General features: G+C 36.6%; 1 long non-coding RNA gene across 1 annotated transcript in view; it reads right to left on the bottom strand.

Moving 5' to 3' along the window:
• The window catches only part of LOC108535592 (uncharacterized), a 13788-nt gene extending 10124 nt beyond the window's left edge, over window positions 1–3664 (bottom strand). Inside the window, exon 1 of the long non-coding RNA XR_001887281.1 lies at window positions 3604–3664. This is a non-coding gene — a long non-coding RNA (uncharacterized LOC108535592). The remainder of the gene's footprint in view (window positions 1–3603) is intronic.
• Between the last annotated feature and the right edge of the window lie 16349 nt (window positions 3665–20013).

The following is a 20013-nucleotide window of genomic DNA, read 5'->3' as shown; positions in this document are numbered from 1 at the left end:
TGCCAGGATGGTCTCGATCTCCTGACCTCGTGATCCGCCCGTCTCGGCCTCCCAAAGTGCTGGGATTACAGGCTTGAGCCACCGCGCCCGGCCGGAAGATAATATTTTATCCCTCGTTGCAGAGGTATTACAAATTACCAAACCTATACAACCATGCTCCCTGAAGTTAAGATTATACATTGCTGAGGTTTAAGTAGGTGTTTGCCTAACAGCATCATTCTCCATAGAAAACAAGTTTTCAGAAGGAAAGCAGAAACAGTTGGGTTTTCATTCTATTATTGAAATTGCACTTCTTTTTGTTAATGATTGAATAAATCAGAATTTCAGTGGTGTATTCTCAGCATTTTCTTCTATTTATTCCATCTGTTAGGGGAAAGCACCAGCATCTTGAGAAATAACCCACTTTATAGTCAAAAAGTATAGTCTGCAAATTTAAGCTGTTTATTGTGGGATAAAAATAGCCATAAAACAAACAAGCTCTCCTTGAACATTTGTGCCCCTGGTTGGAGAGCTCTTCCATTCCCTTGAAGGCTTTTGGCTATAAAACACCCTGAAAAACAATTTCTCACAGTCCTAGCTCGTATATAGGAAGCTGTTTCTGTCATTCTGATTAACTTGACTGCAGGTTTGCTTGGGGATTAAATAAACTAGCTAACTTCCAAAACCCTTCCCAAGGAGGGAAGGTCTCTTCTACCTTTTGTCTATTTCAGTGTCAGCCCTTGACACCCAGGCAGGAAGATGGGGATGAGGTCAGGGAGCAGTTTAACTTGGTGGGAATTGAACACAGAAATAAAACCCAAAAGAACATGGAGACTTTCTGTAGCACTGCTGGGAAATAGGATTGCAGCCTACCCCTCCTGGTTCATGTTTTCTCTACCTGTTACAAGTCATTTATTTTTATCACACCTTTAATGAAAGTGACCTATAGAAAGGACTTTTATCTGGGCTGTGGTGAACTAAGAAAATAAAAAAGATCTTAGAATTATAGTGGTTTAGTTAACCATCAAGGAAATAAGAGAAGTTAAGTTTTCATAAGTAAAGTTATTTTTTAAATGAATGTTCTAAACAAAATAGTAGCGTGTATGAGAGGAAGAAAATCTAGTTGATCATTGTCTCTAACTATAATTGATTCACCAAATACGCATTCAATCTTGAGCCATGTGTAAGATTCACTTCTTTGTCTTTTCAGAGGTCAAATGCTACCATTACTATAAATACCTATATATCAAAGTTTACAGGTTGGTAACTTAATATATTCTATTGACCTAGGTTAAATATTCTCCCCAAATTTACTATGTTTAAACATATCAGTATTTTGAATGACAGAGGGGCTGGCATAACAATTTGGTTTTCTTTCTTCTATTTATCTGGTACTAAAGCTTCATGGGGATTGCTAAGTTTTTCTTCCAAACATGCTTGTAGGTTATTTCCTTGTTTGGCAAGGGAATGAAATTTACCATCACTTGGGAAAATTCTGAAGTCAAGCTGTGAAACTGAACAAAATTTTCATCAGCAAAAATTGAGTTTGAAAAACATGTGTTTCCCCTTTGGTAACAGGAGGATGCGAGGTAGATAGGAAGCCGAATCGGAGAGTTTAAGCCTTCATTATTCTTTCCTGTGTAACCATTCAGCAGCAAGGAAGAGAAAGAAAAGAATGCCAGCTGCAATGCCCAAAGCAAAATCTTTATGAGACTGAGTGTTGGAACTCGGAGAAGCAAACCAGGTGTCCACTCCTTGATCTTAACACACAGCATTTGTATACACAGAAGAAAAGGAAAGACAAGCCAAGAAGGACAGATCCCTGGGGAACATGGAGAAAGAAAGTACAGTGAGGAATCTTAAGAGGCTGTGGGTTCCTGCAGTGTGTTCACACAGGCATGCTGAACAATAAGTCCAAGATTATATTTTCATAAAGGAAATAGTATAATTGGCTATTTCCTAAAGTCACCTAAGCCCAGTCCAAATGATAAGTTTTCAGGGATAACAATAGCTTAAGTTTTTATAGCACTTTTTATTATCTTGTTTGATATTATCTGATCTGCACAACAAGTCTGTAAGATAGGTTACAATTATTCAAGAAGAACTTAATACTAGAGAGGTTAAATCACTTTCCCATGAGCCAGAATCAGGCAGGCAGTCTGTTGCTATAATTTCTTGTATGAAATTTTACTGAATTAAGCAGATTTACATTAAAAAGTAAAAGTCACAGCCCCATTATTCTCAGAATAAATATGAAAGAGTTATCTACCTTGCAATGAAGGAAACATCTTTTGTAAGAATCGATATTATGAACTTAAAGTAAGCAATAGAGTATCAGAGTGAGTGCTGTTTCTAGTGACGCACCCTTAGGGTCAGTTTAGTCCATCCTAGTTACATAAATATAATGTAACTTTCATGTTCTATTGCTCAAATGTATCATTCATGACTATCTTTTTACTCCTGGTTGCTGACATTAGACTGTAGACCTTACTCTTACATGAGAGAGAAAATCAACAATATCGCCATCATTACCATAGAAAACATTTAGTGAGGCCTCTATCTGTGCACCTGTTGTTGTTTTGCAAAGTGAGTTATTAGACGTGGTTCTTGTCCACTGGGATCTTAAAGACAAAGGAAAGGACATACAGACAACTGAACAAGCAATGAGACTTGTACACAGGCACATATGTGCCAGCTCCTATTTGCATAAGGAAATGTCTACTTTGTAGATTCAAGTTAATGATGTTTTGCTTTTGTCAATCCATTATGAATTGTCAGCTATTAAAATCTGGCCCCAAGTGATATCTTAGCACAGTGACTTGCCTGATCCTGCTGTTCTGTTGTGTAGGTTAAGATCTCAATGTTCCTATCAAGCTTCAGGGAATTCTTAGATTGTAAAGACTTTGCATTCAGGGTCACTGATGTTTCAAGAAACAGCTTAGCCAAACATCAATTTTTTTTTCTTAAATTTTTAAAAAGTTAGTTTAACAATTAGAAAACCAAATCATCTGCTGACTTCTTCTCAGAAAATAGAATTTAGAAGAACTTTATGAATTGAAAATGAAGCTTAAAACACTTTCTATTTTGAACTCTGATAAACTTGAGACAAAATACAGCTTTCCTTTTTTTCAGTTCTCAGCACTATGAGAAGCCTTATTTCTATCTTAGGAATCCTCAAATCATTAAAAATATGTTATGCTTCATGGGATCATTTGATGCATAAATATGGATGGGAGTAAGAAAATAGAAAGATTGCCAATCTTCACCTCTAAAAACTTGTTTTTGATATGGTACCTATGCACAACAATGGACTAGGTGCTATACATAATCACATTTAATATTCACAATCGTTGCGGGGAGTAGAAACTATTTTACCATACCCCACCCTCCCTTTCACCGATGAGAAAATGCTAAATGAGTTGATCTAGGCCGCACACAGAGTAAGAATTACCAACAAAGTTCAAACCACAATTTTTCTGACTCCAAAGCTCATAGATTTAATCTGTACCTATCTACTTTATATAATAATTCTAAAAGGATGCATGTCTTTAACTTCTTTCTTTCAGAGAGAGTATGACTTTTTGGTATGCATTGAATATTGAGTACCCTAAGGGAAGAGAGTACCATAAGCCTTTCGTGTCTTCTCAGCCTCATCTCTTCCACCAGTCGGCTGCACCATATAGTCCAGCATAGGTTCTGGCCGAGCTCACACAGGTGAACCTGACAGTGTCTTTCTTAGGCTCCACAAGGCCTCCCTGATGCTGCTGCACGGCATGTCTGTGCCAGTCACACAACTTGGTTGTGTGGGGAAGTTCACGTCCATTAGGTCATGCTTGACAATTGGAGAGCCAGAGCCCACAGCAAAAAAAAAAAAAAAAAAAAAAAAATCTCCCTTTTATCTTTCAGGTGAACAATTCTGAAATACATTTCATAAGCCTCCTTAGAAAGTCTGGCAGGATGGAACACCATATGCCTATAGTGGTGGCCGACGCATTCATTTTTGGTTTGGCTTTCCCTCCTGCATTTCATTCTCTCTCTCATTTCTGTCCCTTGGGTTCCTGTCCCTAATAAATGGTCCTCATGCAAGCTCTTTTTCTAGGTTATGCATTCAGAGTACTTCAAGCTAAGATACAGGTAATTTGCTTTATTAATTATTATATGCCCATCTTCTAGTAATATATCTGACAGAGTATATATATAAACAATAATGATAAAACTGAAATTTTTCATGTATTTTAAATCACCTAAAATGTGCTTGGGTTAAAGGGAGTTAAGAAATTGTTATTTTTTTTTCACAGTTGAGAATCTGTAATGATGCTTAGTTGTTGCCATGGATGTGTTGCCTTGGAAGCTGAGGAATTGGACAGGGTTGAATCCATTCTGGTCATTTCTAGGGGTGTTAAATGGGCACACACATCCAGAAAAAGTAACTTCTATTTCCCTTGATGCTAAGATCAATGTAATCAGTGCTATTATTTTCTAATTGTAAAAGCCATATTCCTTTTACTGAAATTTGTAATACAATTTTTATCACTCATTCCTTTTTCCCCCTAGTACAACGTGAATACTGTAATAAATTCTTTGCTTTTCAAATATGGGTAATTATTTTAAACAACAGGATAGCTCATACTCTAAATTAAAATAAGCCCATCTTACTGATTCATATCCAATTTGTCATCAGATAGATATCAGCCTTTAAAAATAGAATCATAACTAGGATTAATTCAAACAATTTAAGAAGATCTTGTAAGGGAAGCCAAACAGTGAAAAACTGTTGAAATTGAACCCCTTCTCTCTGTTATTTTCTGATCAATGTTTTCAACGCCTGTGGGCTTTCTAGCAATAAAGTGTTCTGGTGTCAAGGATTACAACTGGGCTCCCTTCAAGAGCAATAAATTCACTTAAAAATATGTAAATGTGTTTCACTTCCCACTGACCTGGAGGTAAAAAGTCCTATATCAAATTACTCACAGCCTGAGATACCCATTCTCCTGTTCTGATTCTAATTAAAAAGGGCTGAGAAACAAGCTATGTAAGAATGTTCATTTATAGTACAGTAAAAAAGTAAGGAAGATTTACTAAGTGTTACTCGCCACACAAAGCTGCAACTACAGCAAACCAGGAGGAAAGGAGACTTCAATGTTTCTTCCAAATAGAACATGCTTTTCCAATTAAAAAAAAAATTCACCACCATAATCCAAGAACCTGTCACTTTCTGCCGATCTTTTTTGAAAGCTTCCTAATTGGATTCCCTGAGTCTTGGAGTCTCCTTCATGGGTTTTCACACTGCTGGAGTAACCATTCTGAACATTGTGAGGCACATGATATTCCTATGCCCTCACATTGGCAAGGATCCACCATTGCCCGGGGTAGATCATTCAAACTTTTTCATCCAAGCATTCTAGCTATCTTCCAAACTTCCATCTCACAGCTGATATGGCTGCTAGGAGAGGCAAGAACAAATTCTTCACTGGCAGTGAAATGCCTTCTAAGTGCATTGTGGCATGATGGTCAATCTCATTTCATTTATTTTCCTGGTCTGCTGGCAACTGTGAGGCCAGGAAACATCTTTCATACTGTCTTTTTTTACAGACACCAGGCACTCAAACAACCTTTTATTAATTTGAATGAGAATTGTATTCCATTCAATTGGGTATTGTTTAGATGCTGTCCTACATAATTTACCTTTAAGATACAGTAGGTTTGATGAACAAACTAACATATTTCAAACTTAATTACCCTGAGAACCTACAATAATTAGGGACAAATGGAGAAACTGAGGGCTGAGTGCTCTCTGACTTAAGGCCACACATATGGTTGTGCGGATGATACACGTCAAAACTCTGGAAGCCTTGGCTACATTATAGTGGAGATGAATAATGCCCCCTGCCCTCAGAAGAGTTTCAGGCAACACTTGCTGAGCCATACCTGGCAGCCATGCTGACCTTTACTCGCCTTGTAGATTTGGACAAGTTCTTTAACCTCCTGATTTATGAATAGGGGACAATGTGCTTCCTTAAAGGATTATTGAGGATAAAATTACATATTATTTCTTCATAGCATTGTTTACAATTATGAATTTGGTTAGTGTCTAACACTGGAATATGTACCTTTCATGAATGTAGGGAACATGTCTATTTTTGCTTATCACAAGAGTGATAAGTGTAATGTGCCAGCTGTTGAAAAACATTTGTTAAGGAATGAATAAATGTCAATTAAATTATACAGAGTACCTGGCACATAACTGGAGCTAAGTAAATGTTGGTGCCTTCTTATCCCCCTTCTACTGTAATTAAAGATAAAAAGTGTCTAGGGAGATACCAACAGCATTAAAATTGTTTACCACTTAAATCTATGTCTATGCTTCTTTAGCATTATAAGAAAATAAGAATATGGGATTAAATATCTCAGTGATCAAAACAAGAAGTGCTGCACCTTCAAAGCATTGTCTCTGAAATTGATTAGATCTGACTTTGTGACCATGCTCCTAGCCAAGGAACTGAACGTGTCTGAATTCTTTTGTAATTAATAACACCTGTAGCCATTAGCTACCTTACAAATTGACGTAAGAATAAATACAACATTTTGCCACTGTGGCAGATATTTCCAAACTGTGGCTTCATAGAACTCCAAGGACTTGCAAGTTGAGTAATACAAGCAACTATGCCACCAATATTTTAAAAGGCTTTTATGTTTCCCCACTTTATTAAAAAATAAAGCAAGGCAAAATACAACAGAATAAAACGTGAATAACATGCATTCATATAATTTTTATATATTTCCTCTCAAAAGTTTTGTTCTCCTTCAATCTTTGTTGCTTTTTATTACTTATCTACAATATATAAATTCTGGGACAGTAACTAATGCATGGTAAGATAATATATCTAGTTACATAAAATCAGATATATTGATGTCTCCTTTTACAGCGTGATGACTTTAATGCTTTTCCGTCACCTGCACAGGTTGAGAAGCATTGTGCTACCAAAATGAACCACGTGTTTATAATTGCAATTACAAATGCCTGTTATTTTGAATATACAACTAGCCAGGTTATTCAGGGAGTGAGCTCATGAAGATTATGATCAGGTTAAAGAGACAAACCATATGAGACACAAGATAAATACCCAACAGTAAAATCAGTGATATTAAATATGCCTGAGCTGTAGGGAATTCTATCAGAATTTAGCAAAATAAGATAGCACTGTAGGGCAGGGTAACCAGGAAAGCTTTGAAGTTTGCTAAGAATTTAGAAGAGCAAGGGAAGGTAGTTCAGCTGAGGGGAAGAGCAAGACCCACCATTTTGAATTATCAAGGATCTTTTCAGCTTCTTAATGTTTGAAGGGCTTTTCTTTCCCAGGTGTGTATTCTATTTATACGACGTATTAAAGTTTTCGTGTGTGTAGCTTTTCCCTTCATTACTGTATAGTGCAAGTTTTGTGACGGCAGTATCTTTTTTAAAATGTATTTTTCTCTCCTACAAGCTAACCTCATGTCTCAAAATAGTGACCAACTGATGATAAATCTAGAATTGTACGAAAGTTCGAACTCAGGCTTTAAAATGAAGATTATTGTTTGCAGTTCTGCTTTTAATATTTACCTCTGTAAGTTTAGACAAATTATCTAATTCCTATGAGCCTCAGTTTTTTAAGCAATACAAGAAGGATAATAGAACCAACCTCATAAGATTATTGATGTACGTAAAGTGCTTAGCAGTCTGGTACAAGGTAGATATTTTTTCATTATTTAAATGAAATTGTAAATGAATGGATTAACAAATAGATGCATAAAATGTATAGAAATTAATAATAAAAGAATGACCACTTTATCCATTAAATGATAAAATGACAAAACCTGGTAAAATATCTCCTAAAAGGAAATCAGATGGCAAGAACTTCAACAATTACTCATATAAACAAGGCAGAGAAAAAGATATCAAAATAACCAATGTTAACTACATTTACTATGATTTTGTAAAATAATGTTAGAAGACAAAAATATCATAGGAAAATAGCATTGACCTAGGGGATGGGAGAAAAGCAGATCAGAAAATGTTAAGTAAGATAATAGAATATACAAAATGGTAGAATAATACTTAAGAGGGTTTTCAATTTCCCTTTGACTGGAGCGATAATGGAATTGCAAAGGCAAAGCCTATGATGCTGGAGGTGGTAGAGAGCTGTCTTTTTCATGTATTTATGGAGCAGCCAGTAAATTTAAAGGTTGTTTTGGAGTAAGTCGGTTAAACCAACTATGATGAATGAGACTGAATTGGGCAAACAGCTAGGGTTTAATGCTCACCATATCAATTCTTGGCTGGCGAAACCAGGCTTTTAAAGATTTTAGATTTTTTTAAAACCAGACTTTGAAGAGATACGTAAGACCAAATGTGATTGAAGTAAGTGTCTGTCAACAAAATTCAACACTGGAAATGTGTGAAGTTTTTAAGGATCACTGGAAAGGGTTATATCAGCGTACTCTCCTACCAACCCTTTTCCACTTCTTGCATTTTGGTTTAAATTAAATGGAAGTTACACAATGGGAAATCAATATTTTGTTGTTCCAAACACTGCATTCACCTTGGGGGCACAACATTCATGTAATTCTAGTGGGAAATACTTTTGAAGGGGAGTTGAGAACAGCTAGAAAACGTTGAGACTGATCAAAAGAGTAACCTCCTAGTACAGTGTTGTCTTTCTAAGTGAAAGTCAAAAAATTTGAAAAACAGAGGCCCTTATTGAAGCTGACACTGTATGGCTTTAATTTATGTCTTAAGCCTGAGAGAATTTCTTCCTTAAAGCCATACATGCACACAAGACTTATAAGAATGAAACATTTTCATAGGAAGCTGTATTCCAGTCTGCAGGTCAAATTCCAGGTGTTATCCAAAGTAATTGACGAATTCCCCTCCACCATCCCAGTGTGGGTTACACTTCCAGAGCTTCCCCAGGCATTGCTGAAAAACAAAGATATGTATAAAATAAATTAGAGTATTTAGTTTCTAAAATAGCAATCAAGTCCAGGGATACCATCTTCAAATTGTTTAAATAATTCTGTTAAGGCATCCATTTCCAAAATATTTTTTATTTATTTGTTCATATTTTCATTTATTCAATCAATCCACAGTTATTTCTTGAGTGATTTCTATACCCTTACTGCTCTCATCAGACTATACCCAAAATTTCACATAGAAAGACATTGCTTTGAATCCTGTTTAATTTTCAATAGTACCCTCTGAAACCGAAGTATCTATGAAAGAGCATATTATTAGTAGATACTTGTCATTCATAATAGCTTGTTCTGAGTGAGTAGGCAAAGAAGCAAAGCCTTTCTTTAAGCATTTATGCTAACCATGACTGCATAGGATGGATTTTTGGATAAGATATTATGATTAGATGGTTGGATAGCAAGAAGATTGCCAAATGTTATTATTTGCTCAAGGATGTTGAGATTCACATATCACTGGATTCCCAAGGCTCTATGGGCAAAGTACACTAGAAGCCAAAGAGCACATTTTAGTTACGGCTCAAGTATCTGCCCCATATCTGTGCTTAGCATACTGTGTGGGGGCTGAGCTGAGTCGTATAATGTTCTTGAAGACCCGTCTCCCTTTTACAAGGACTGGTCTTGAGGCTGCCTTGAAAATTCTGCCCCATATGTTCTTTACTTGACTTCATCTCATTTCTATTTTTGATACATGAGTGGGAGAGATTCCAAATCCTAACATCTGACCTGGCCACAGAAGCCATGACAAATATAGAAGTGGAAAACAAACGAGGTTATAAGGACCTATTATAATGACCTCATCTCATAAAAGTCTTCCCTCATCAGCATAGCAGTGTGTATTTTAAGAATTCTAATTTGTTTTTGTTTTCTTAACAGGGCTCCTTCTTCATAGGTTGGGGGTATATACAGAGAGGATAATGGCATTAAACCAGCAAGGAAGTGTCACTCTCCGGGATAGAATGTATGATTAGATGAGAAACTGAAACTCATGGAGGTAAAAATAGCTTGGCTGTAGTTACACAACTAACCAGTTATTGATACCATAGACTCTGGTTTGACTAAGCACAAAGCCTCACTCTTTGCACTATAAAACTTTATAGAAAGGGCTTAGTGGCTACTGTTTGCTAATTTTAAGGGTGAATTTCTAAAGTCTCTTAAGGATAGCATAATGAGATTATTCCATAGCTTATGTTAATTTATAGCATTGCTCCACATTCTAGAATGTAGGTAATCATAATGGTAATCTGTATAACCTCCAATGTTCAGTACTCATATAAAGTACCAGTTATTCAAGTAACAGCATTACAAGAATGATTTCATTTCAATCCTGGAGGTGAAATATTACCTCCCACCCTGTCTTAAAGAACATTGAAGTTCACAGAAAAGAAATAATGTATTTAAAGTCCTTTAAGTGTTAGACCCAGGACTGATTCCTGTTCAGGAGCTCTCCTTCATTAATTAGTCACTTTTTAGCCAGTTTGACACACCCCTCTAGTTGATCAGCAGTTTATATGACATTAAAAGGCTTTCAAAATTCCAAAAGACCAAAGATCTAAATTACCAAATATCAAAAGATCTAAATTATGAAAATTCCACAAAATTTAGTAAAAGCAAGAGGAAGTAATCTAATAATCAGACTTCCAATTATATACACAAAGCTCATTTCAAGACAAATAGCAGAACAAACTTCAAATATTATTCTACTGATATGGTGCGACTGTGTGTCCCCACTCATATCTCATGTTGAATTGTAATTCCCAATTGTGGGGGAGGGACCTGGTTAGAGGTGATTGGAGCATAGGGCCAGATTTCCCCCTTGCTATGTTTGTGATAGCAAGTTCTCATGAGATCTGGTTGTTCAATAGTGTGTAGCACTTCCCCCTTCTCTTTATCTCTCTCCTGTCACCATGTGAAGATGTGCTTGCTTCCCCTTTGCCTTTCTGCCATGATTGTAAGTTTTCTGAAGCCTCCTTAGTCATGCTTCCTGTATAGCCTGTGAAATTGTTAGTCAATTAAACGTCCTTTCTTCATAAATTACCCGGTCTCAGGTAGCTCTTTATAGCAGTGTGAGAATGGACTGATGTATCTGCTATTTGCCACTAGAATATTGGGCACTGTGCTACACAGTGGGAGAAACAGTGGTCAACAAAGTAAATACTTTCATGAAGTTTTCTGTCAGTGACATTCAGTGTACACATGTGAAAGACATAAGAATTGTGTAACATACCATAGTAATTAAGAAGAATGAAATATATCTATAAATATCAACAAGCATAAATTTCAAAAATATGTTGTTTACAACAGAAATGGTATAATATTTCTGTAAATTAAAAACATACATAGTGCAATACTACATTATTATTAATGCAGTTTGTGTGTGTGTGTTTAAGTATTAAGAATGAATTTTAAGTATGTAAATCAAACTCATGATAGTGGTTCTCTTACATCAGGGCTAGAAGCAAATAAGACTAAGAATAGAGATCAAAGTAGCCCCCACACAGAAGAAAACACTGGAAGGAAATGAAATTAAATGTTAATTCTAGGTTGTGGATCATTTTGTTATAGTCTTTGTGATGGTTAATTTTAGGTAGCAAGGTGACTGGATTAAGCGATACCTAGATAGCCAGTAAAGCTTTATCTCTGAGTGTGTCTCTAAAGGTGTTTCCAGAAGATATTGGCATTTGAATCAGTGGACTGATTAAGGATGATCCCTCCCTACTAGAAGTGAACAGACACCTGCCAATCAGCTGAGGGCCTAGATAGAACAAAAAGGTAGAGGAAAGGTGGATTTGTACTCTTTCGCCTTTCTTCTTATGCCTTTGGATATCAGAACTTCAGTTTCTCTGACCTTTGGACTACAGGACTTACAACAGTGGCCTTCTGCAATTCCCAGGCCTTTGGTCGCTGACTGAGAATTGTATCATTGCCTTTCCCTGGTTCTGAGGCCTTTGGACTTGGACTGAGTCAGACTACCAGCCTACGGCAGGACTTGTCAGCCTCCATAATTGCATGAGTCAATTCTCCTATCAACAGTCATCCCTTGGCATATGTGGAAGTTTCAGGGTCAGCCCTGCATAACTCATATATATATAAATATAACACTGGCCCTTTCTATACATGGGTTTCATATCCTGTGAACACTGCACTTTCTTATTTATTTATTTATTGATAGCCTTGCTCTGTTGCCCAGGCTGAAGTACAGTGGCATGACCATAGTTCACTGCAGCCTTGAACTCCTGGGCTCAAATGATCCCCCTGCCTCAGCCCCCAGATTAGCTGGGACTACAGATGTATAGTCCCAGCTAAAATAAAATAATTTCATATTTTTATTTTTTTGGTGGGGGAGTCTTGCTGTATTTCTCAGGCCAGTCTTGAACTCCTGGCCTCAAGTGATCCTCCTGCCTCAGCCTCCCAAGTACCTGAGATTACAGGCATAAACAGATACTGTATTTTTGACCTGCTTTTGGTTGAAAAAATAGTGTATGTGGACCAGTGCAGTTCAAACCTATGTTGTTCAAGGGTGTATTATATGTGTGTGTGCTTATATATGTATCTCTTTCTGTCTCATTTTCTCTCTGTTTCTCATCTATCTTTGGATAATGCTAACACAATCTTCTTTATCCTTCTGTGTGTGAGTAAATTTTCTTATTAAATAAATTAGAAAACGCAGAGTGGAAACACATAAAAGTCAGTTTAGGGAAATCTCTGTGGAAAACTGATGCTTAATTTAGGACTTACAGGATGATAGTAATTTTCTGAGTATAGAAAAAGGAAGTGTATTACAGATAAATGACTAGCATGTTCAAAAGCCTGGAATGAGAATGCTCTTGGTTTGTTTAGAGAATTTCCCCTTCTCTGGATTGCTCTTATACCCCAGATGAGCTCCAAAACTGAAGTAATGGTAGAAGAGAGGCAGCAGTAACTTGGCTTGGGAATTCAATCAGGGAACTGGCTTGAATTCATAGGAGGATGCCTACTGGGGGCTTAAGAACCCTGGGAGTGCTTGCCACATGGTCCTGTGCTTGGCCACATTTGCTACTGAACACCAGTTGAACACGGGGATCTCTCTGCTGGATGTTACAGGCAAAACCAGCAACTGTGAGTAAGAGAAGAGATTTGGGCTGCATTCCAGCTGATGTTAACACTACAGTATTTTCTCGACTGTCAGATTTAGGCTGGCAGTGTTTCAAGGAATGCTTCTTTCTATACCTAAATACAATTTTGCTGATTCACAGGCAAAAGGGTGTGTACTTTAAGGTAATTGTTTTATATTTTTTATTTCTTTTTGGCACCTTTCCCTCTATTCACAAATGATGATGGGGGATGGAACTCCCCACAGGACCCTGATTCTTCTTTGTAAAATTATGAATCTGCATTGATAGCTGCCTAGGGTCAAGGATATAGGTTTTGACCTTGAGACAGATCCAAATTGTTGGGTTCACACTCTAGTGCTAACATTCCCCTGTTATAATTCCACTCTTTCAAACTGATTCATATAACTTGAATGGAAAATCCTTGCTAAGATTTTGAGAAGTGGTTTATAAAAGGGATGGATATTTAATGTCTTGTAAAATTACTTATTTAAAGAAAATTCTAATTGCTACAGGATATTATTGAGACTTAGGAAATCAGTTTTATAGATTTGATATGATCAGCCAGAATCACTTTCCAAAAAAAAACAAAAAACAAAAAAAACCCAAAAAAACAAATTGATAGATTCATTGGTTATTTCTTTCCTGATTTAAGCCAGTAAACGTTTTTCTGACATTTAAAGGTTCACTCCCACTCTTTTGTATGAGAAGGTATTATATAAATATCAATGGAACTCTGGATTGAGTTCAAAGGCAGGTTACCAGGAATGAGCCAAATTTACACTAAAAGCAAGGATTTATGCACTTTGTAAATGCCTTACCAGTACTCAAGAACATTTGAGAGTGGTGATTGTTCCTAGAATGTCCTGTCATGTAGTGAAGTTTAAAGGACAGTAAGCTCTTTGAACACATAGTATTGTGTAAATGGCACGATGAAAGACAGAAGTTAGCCCAAAAATCTGAACTCTGCCACCTCTGGACTTTTTGTCTGCAATGACTGAAAAGTTCCCAAAACTGAGTCAGCAGAGCGTCTTCACTTAATAGCTGACCATTTCTTAAATATCTCACCAGAAAGTATGTTGTATGGATGTTACTGCCAAGAGATCAGAAGTTCCTATCATTCTTGGTATTATAGCTCAAAAAAAAGGGACAAAAGATAAGTGTGATTAAATCCTTCAGATCTCTACATATTTTCCTAGGTTAAAATATGTCACTTTAATTTCACTCATTTCTGGTTAATACATTGAAATATTGTAGATATCTAAATCATCTTATATTTCTCTTGAGCTCTAGAAACACGTGTTCATCCAGATACTGTAGGATTGCAGGGAAGACTGGTTCAACTAAGGGATATAGAGATAGACTACTTGGGTTTTAATCCTGCTGACATCTTTTAATAGCTATGTGACTTTGGGAAAGTTACCAAAGCTCTCAAGATTCTTAGTTCTTTACCTATAAAGTAAGGATAATAATAATAATACTATCTCCTCTCTATCGTATTGTTATGACGATTAAATTATAGTTGAGCCTTAAATGCTGTGGGTTTGAACTGTGTGGGTCCAGTTATATGTGGATTTTCTTCTACCTTGAGACAGTAAGACCAACCCCTCCTCTCTTCCTTCTCCTCAGCCTCAACATGAAGATGATGAAAATGGAGACCTTTATCATTATCCATTTCTAATTAATGAATAGTAAGTATATGTTCTCTTCATTAACAACATTCTTTCTCTTACTTTATTGTAAGAATACAATGTATAATGCATATTGCCATACAAAATGTGTTATTTGACTATATTATATTATTGATAGGACTTCTTGAGAACAGTGGGCTATCAGTGGTTAAGTTTTGAGGCAGTCGAAAGTTATATGTGGATTTTCAGCTACATAAGGGTCAGTTCCCTTAATCCTGTATTGTTCAAGGATCAGCTATAGTTACTCTTTGAAAACTACTTAGAACATTGAGCAGGTAGTAATATAAGTGTTTGATTTATAACCTTACCTTGGATACCTCATTGATATCTGTATATATCTTTGCATCTATATATCCAAAATTTACCTCATTGTGTTCCCCTCAAATTGGTCTTTCTCCTGTGTTATTTATGCCTCTAAATGACACCTTCACTCCTTAACCTGGTTGCTTAAGTAACACCTTTGATGCCTCGTTTCCTCAACTTTTCACCCTTACGTTCTTTTAAAATGTGACTTTGTTTTTCCTCTATCAAGAGACAGAGTCTATTTCCCTTTCCCCAAATCTTGGCAGGCTCTGTAATTTACTTCATATAGAGAATAAGGCAGAAGTGACATTGTATGACTTCTCAACTTAGACTTTAAGAGGCCTGAAATTGTGCATTTTTATTCTCTTTGAAACATGTTACTGTGTAGAGAAGCTTGGGCTGAACTGGGTGATCAGACATCATACACAGAGAAGGAGCAAGAGAAAGATTACACAGAGGAGGAACAAGGTGTGCAGTGGACAGCCAGTGCCAAGACCTCAGACATGTGAGTAGTGGAGTCGTGTTGCATTTTCTGGCCTTGGTCAAACTGTCCCAGCTGACACCAGGGAAGCAAAAATGGGAAGATTCCTTTCAGCCATGGATGAATTATTGATCCACAAACTTGTGAGTTATTATTGTTGGAATAAACCACCAAGTTTTTGGATAGTGTTTATAGGTAGCTAAAACAATCACAAAGTGCTATCTATTATAACCTTTGAGTATCTCTCAGAATTATCTACCTGTTTTCATCTCTGCCACTCCCCAAGGTTATACCATCTCTCTCTCACAAGTTATTGCAACATATCTCAGCTAGTATTATGATTTCTTGTTTTATCCTTCATTAATCTACTCCTATTACACAATGAGGCGATTTAAAAAAAATTTTAAAACAACTATGTTACTTCTCCTATTAGAATACTTATGAGGTACCCATACTCCCAAGTATGCCTTATGAAAGCCTTCGTAATCTAGCTCCTTATTGCATCTTCAGGGTTTTTTGTTTGCTTGTTTGTTTTTACCTTTTTCTTTGTGCTCTATGCTTTAACCAGGAAGAAGTTCTTAAAAATGTTAGAACCTGTTCTGTAAATGAAATCTTATTCATCATTCAGTTCTCAGCTCAGAAGTTGCTTTCTCCAGAAAAATACTCCTCATGAAGGAAGACTGACTAGAAACCCCTTCTGTTTCAGCCTGTTCCTCCAAGAGGAACACTTATTAGGATATCCTTGCCCTTCCATATGGAACTTTCTGTTTATTTGCCACTTTCTTACTTGATTCTGATAAATTTGAGAGCAACTCTTTTACTTATGTTTGTAGCCAGTGACTACTAATGAATGGACAGCTAGAAAAGTTCAGTAAACATTTGTTGAATGAATCAGTGAATAATATTGTGCCACTTTTCAGATGATGTAATGATTTTTCTACAATACTAGAAAAAAATAGCCATTGATTCTTTTTTAAAACTTGATGGTATGTGTTTGCAAAGAGAGGAATAGGAGGGTGAGAACAGGACCAATCTAAGTTTTCCCGTCTCACTTCATCCCTGACCTTTGACATGGGAGATGAACCAGTCTGGGCATGCCCTGTCTCCTCACTGTTACATTGGCTGTCATAAGCCAGTAATCTCTTGTGCACTGCAGAACATGTGGATATTGCAGGAAGTTAAAATCAAGATGTCAGCAGGACTGTGTTCCTTCCTGGGGGGTCCATGGGATAATCCATTTCCTTGCCTTTTTCAGTTTCTACAGGGCACACACTTTGTTTGGCTTGCAGCCTGTTTCTTCTATCTTCTCATTCAATAATGTTACATCTCATTAACTATTCTTCTATATCACATCTCCCTCCTTGATTGCAACCAAGAAATGTTCTCTGTTTCAAGGATTCATATGACTAGATGGGCATAACTAGATAATCCAGAATATTTTCCCCACCACTGAATCCCCCATATTTACTAAACAGTTTGCACTCATTTTCTATTGCTATCATAACAAATTACCACAACGTTAGTGGTTTAAAGCAACAAATTGGATATCTTATACTTTCATAGGTCAGAAGTCTGACATGGATCTCACGAGGCTAACCTCAAGAGGCTAATAGGGGTGCATTTCTTTCTGGAGGCTCTAAGGGAGAATCTGTTTCCTTACCTTTCCCAGCAGATAGAGGTCTCCCACGTTTCTTGGCTCATGACCCCTTTCCTCCATCTTCAAAGCCAGCAACATCACATCTCCCCAACCCTGCTTACACAGTCATTGCAGGTGTTTACCATTCCCAGATGGGAAAGGTTTCTCTGATCTTCAAGACTCATGTGATTAGATTGGGTTCATCTGGATAACCTAGGCTAATCTTATCTTGATGTCTTGTGGGTGTAGTAACATCTGCAAAATCCCTTTTGCCATGTACGGTGACATGTACACAGATTCCCTGGATTAGGATACGAACATTTTGAGGAGTCTATTATTCTACCTCCTAGAGGTATTCTTTCTATTTCCTATGTTACTGCAGGCAGTAGTTTTTCTGTTTGTCTACTGTACAGTTCAGGTTTCCCTTTCCATAGCTTCCAATACCAATTGCCTTGCTGTCCTTCCAGACTCCACTAAAAATGTTTTCAAGGTCCGTTGGGGTTCTACCAGTCACATAATGCCAAAGTCATTGTCACCAAATGATTTAGCTTTCTATTACAGCATCGACTGGGTATAAACCAAAGATGTGCATGAACGTGTGCATGCACACACACACACACTCCAAATAGATTTAAGTGCTTAAAGAAAACAAAATGATTTAAAGAAAATACAGAAGAGTTTATAATCTTTGATCTAGAAGCCATAAAGGAAATCCTTAATCATTTAAGTGAATAATATTTCAAAAGTCTGTAGAGCAAAGGCAGTTAGAGAGAAGAGAAAACAGAAGAGAGTTCAGGAGAAAATATTTGCTTGATGGATCCTAAATAATAAATTAAGAATCATATATTGTATTTTATAAATTATCATGTGAGGACAGAGGTCAGAGAAAAATAGAAATATTTAAGAAAGTTACAAACGTTGGTCAACATTAACACTTCTTAGTAAAATGCTAATTAAAGCAACATTTTAATTCGGACCCATCAGGTTAGAACTTTTTTTAAAAAAAATCAATAAACATCCAATTTTGAGGAGACCTGGGAGAAACGGATACTCTCCATTACTGGTGGTAAGAAAGTATGTTGCTACAACTTTTTGGAATTAATTAGGAAACGTTAGAATAGTAATATTATTTGACCAAGAGTTTCACCAAAGACATATAACAGTGTTGCATAGTTGCGTAAACATGCACACACACTTAAGTGATCGCTCACACAAGAATGCTCACTGGCAGTGACAACTTCCTTTCTGTAACATGGAAATGATTGGAACAGCTTCAATATCTAATAATCTGAAAAGTGTTACATTCATTACAATAAATCCACACAATGGTATATTCTGTAGCAATAGAAATTTGGGTGGACCTAGATGTAATGACTGAATGTTTCTATGATATTATTGAATGAAAAAGCTAGTTGCATATTATTACTACTACTGACACTATTCTCGCTACTGAATTCACTAGCTAAAATTTAGTGAGGATTATTTGGCACTGCCCTACATATGTGTCAACTTGTGTCAGCTTTGCTTAATCCTTATAACCACCCAGGTGGTAGATATTATTACTATCTTTATACTACTGAAGAGGAAACCAAACACCAAAAAATTTAAATAAGTTGTCAGGATCACATGACTAGTAGATTTAGAGCTGGGATTGAATCCAGGTATTCTGGCTACAAAACACATATTTTTTAGTCACCACAGTATTCATTAACAACACATCAACTATTTCCATGTGTCAGACACTCTTCTCAGTGATAGAACATAGTAGTAAATAAACCAGACCAAAAAAAAATCTGCCTAGATGAATCTCATACTCTAGTGAGAACATGACAACAAAAACATAAAATATATGTTATTTATAGGGAGATAAAAACTATGAAGACAGATAAGCCATGATCAAGGATAGGCAGGAAACAGGTATAGGAGATGAGGTTTCCGTTTTAATAGAGTAATTAGGAAATGTCTTAATAAAAGGAGATGTTTGGATAAGGCCTAAGAGAGGTAAGGAACTAAGCCTCAGAAATATTTTGAGGAAAAACGTTCCAGAAAGAAAGTGAACAGCAAATGCAAAGTATAGGCATGTATAGGTATGAACTCATGAAAAGTCAAAACAAAGCAAACAAAAATGTATTTGGCATTAGTTGTATATGTATATTTAAATACATACAAATATGCTAGAAGAAAGCATATTAAAGCACCAAAAGGAATTGTATTTGTAAAGGAAGTGGGATGTGGCAGTTGTGTGTGGTTCGTGTGTGTATGTGTGTGTGTGTATGAGAGAAAGAGAGTAAAAGATGCGGGGGCCGGGTGCGGTGACTCACACCTGTAATCCCAGCACTTTGGGAGGCTGAGGCAGGCAGAGCACGAGGTCAGGAGATTGAGACCATCCTGGCTAACATGGTGAAACCCCATCTCTACTAAAAATACAAAGAAATTAGCCGGGCATGGTGAGCCGAGATTGCGCCACTGCACTCCAGCATGGGAGACAGAGCGAGACTCAGTCTCAAAAAAAAAAAAAGGGGGACTTTTTTACCTTTGTCTTATACATTCTATTTTGTTTTAATGTAGGAATGTGATTATGTGTTATTGATTTGGGAAAAAAATGTTTTGAGAACATCAACACACATCATATATGAGCCAGCATAAACATTATACTAATTATGTCATACATATGTACACCAGCACATTTTAAGGTTCATGCAGAAACATAATAGTCTTCTTTAACATGTTCTGTAACACTTTTATAAACAGAAAAATCAAATGTATTTACAAATATGAAGATGTAGTGCATGCCTTCAAAAATACAATTGAAGTAAGCAGCAAAGGAAT

Source organism: Rhinopithecus bieti, unplaced genomic scaffold (genome assembly GCF_001698545.2).
Source record: "Rhinopithecus bieti isolate Rb0 unplaced genomic scaffold, ASM169854v2 scaffold_13184, whole genome shotgun sequence".
Lineage (NCBI taxonomy): Eukaryota > Metazoa > Chordata > Mammalia > Primates > Cercopithecidae > Rhinopithecus > Rhinopithecus bieti.
This window is presented reverse-complemented; position numbering and strand designations above follow the sequence as displayed.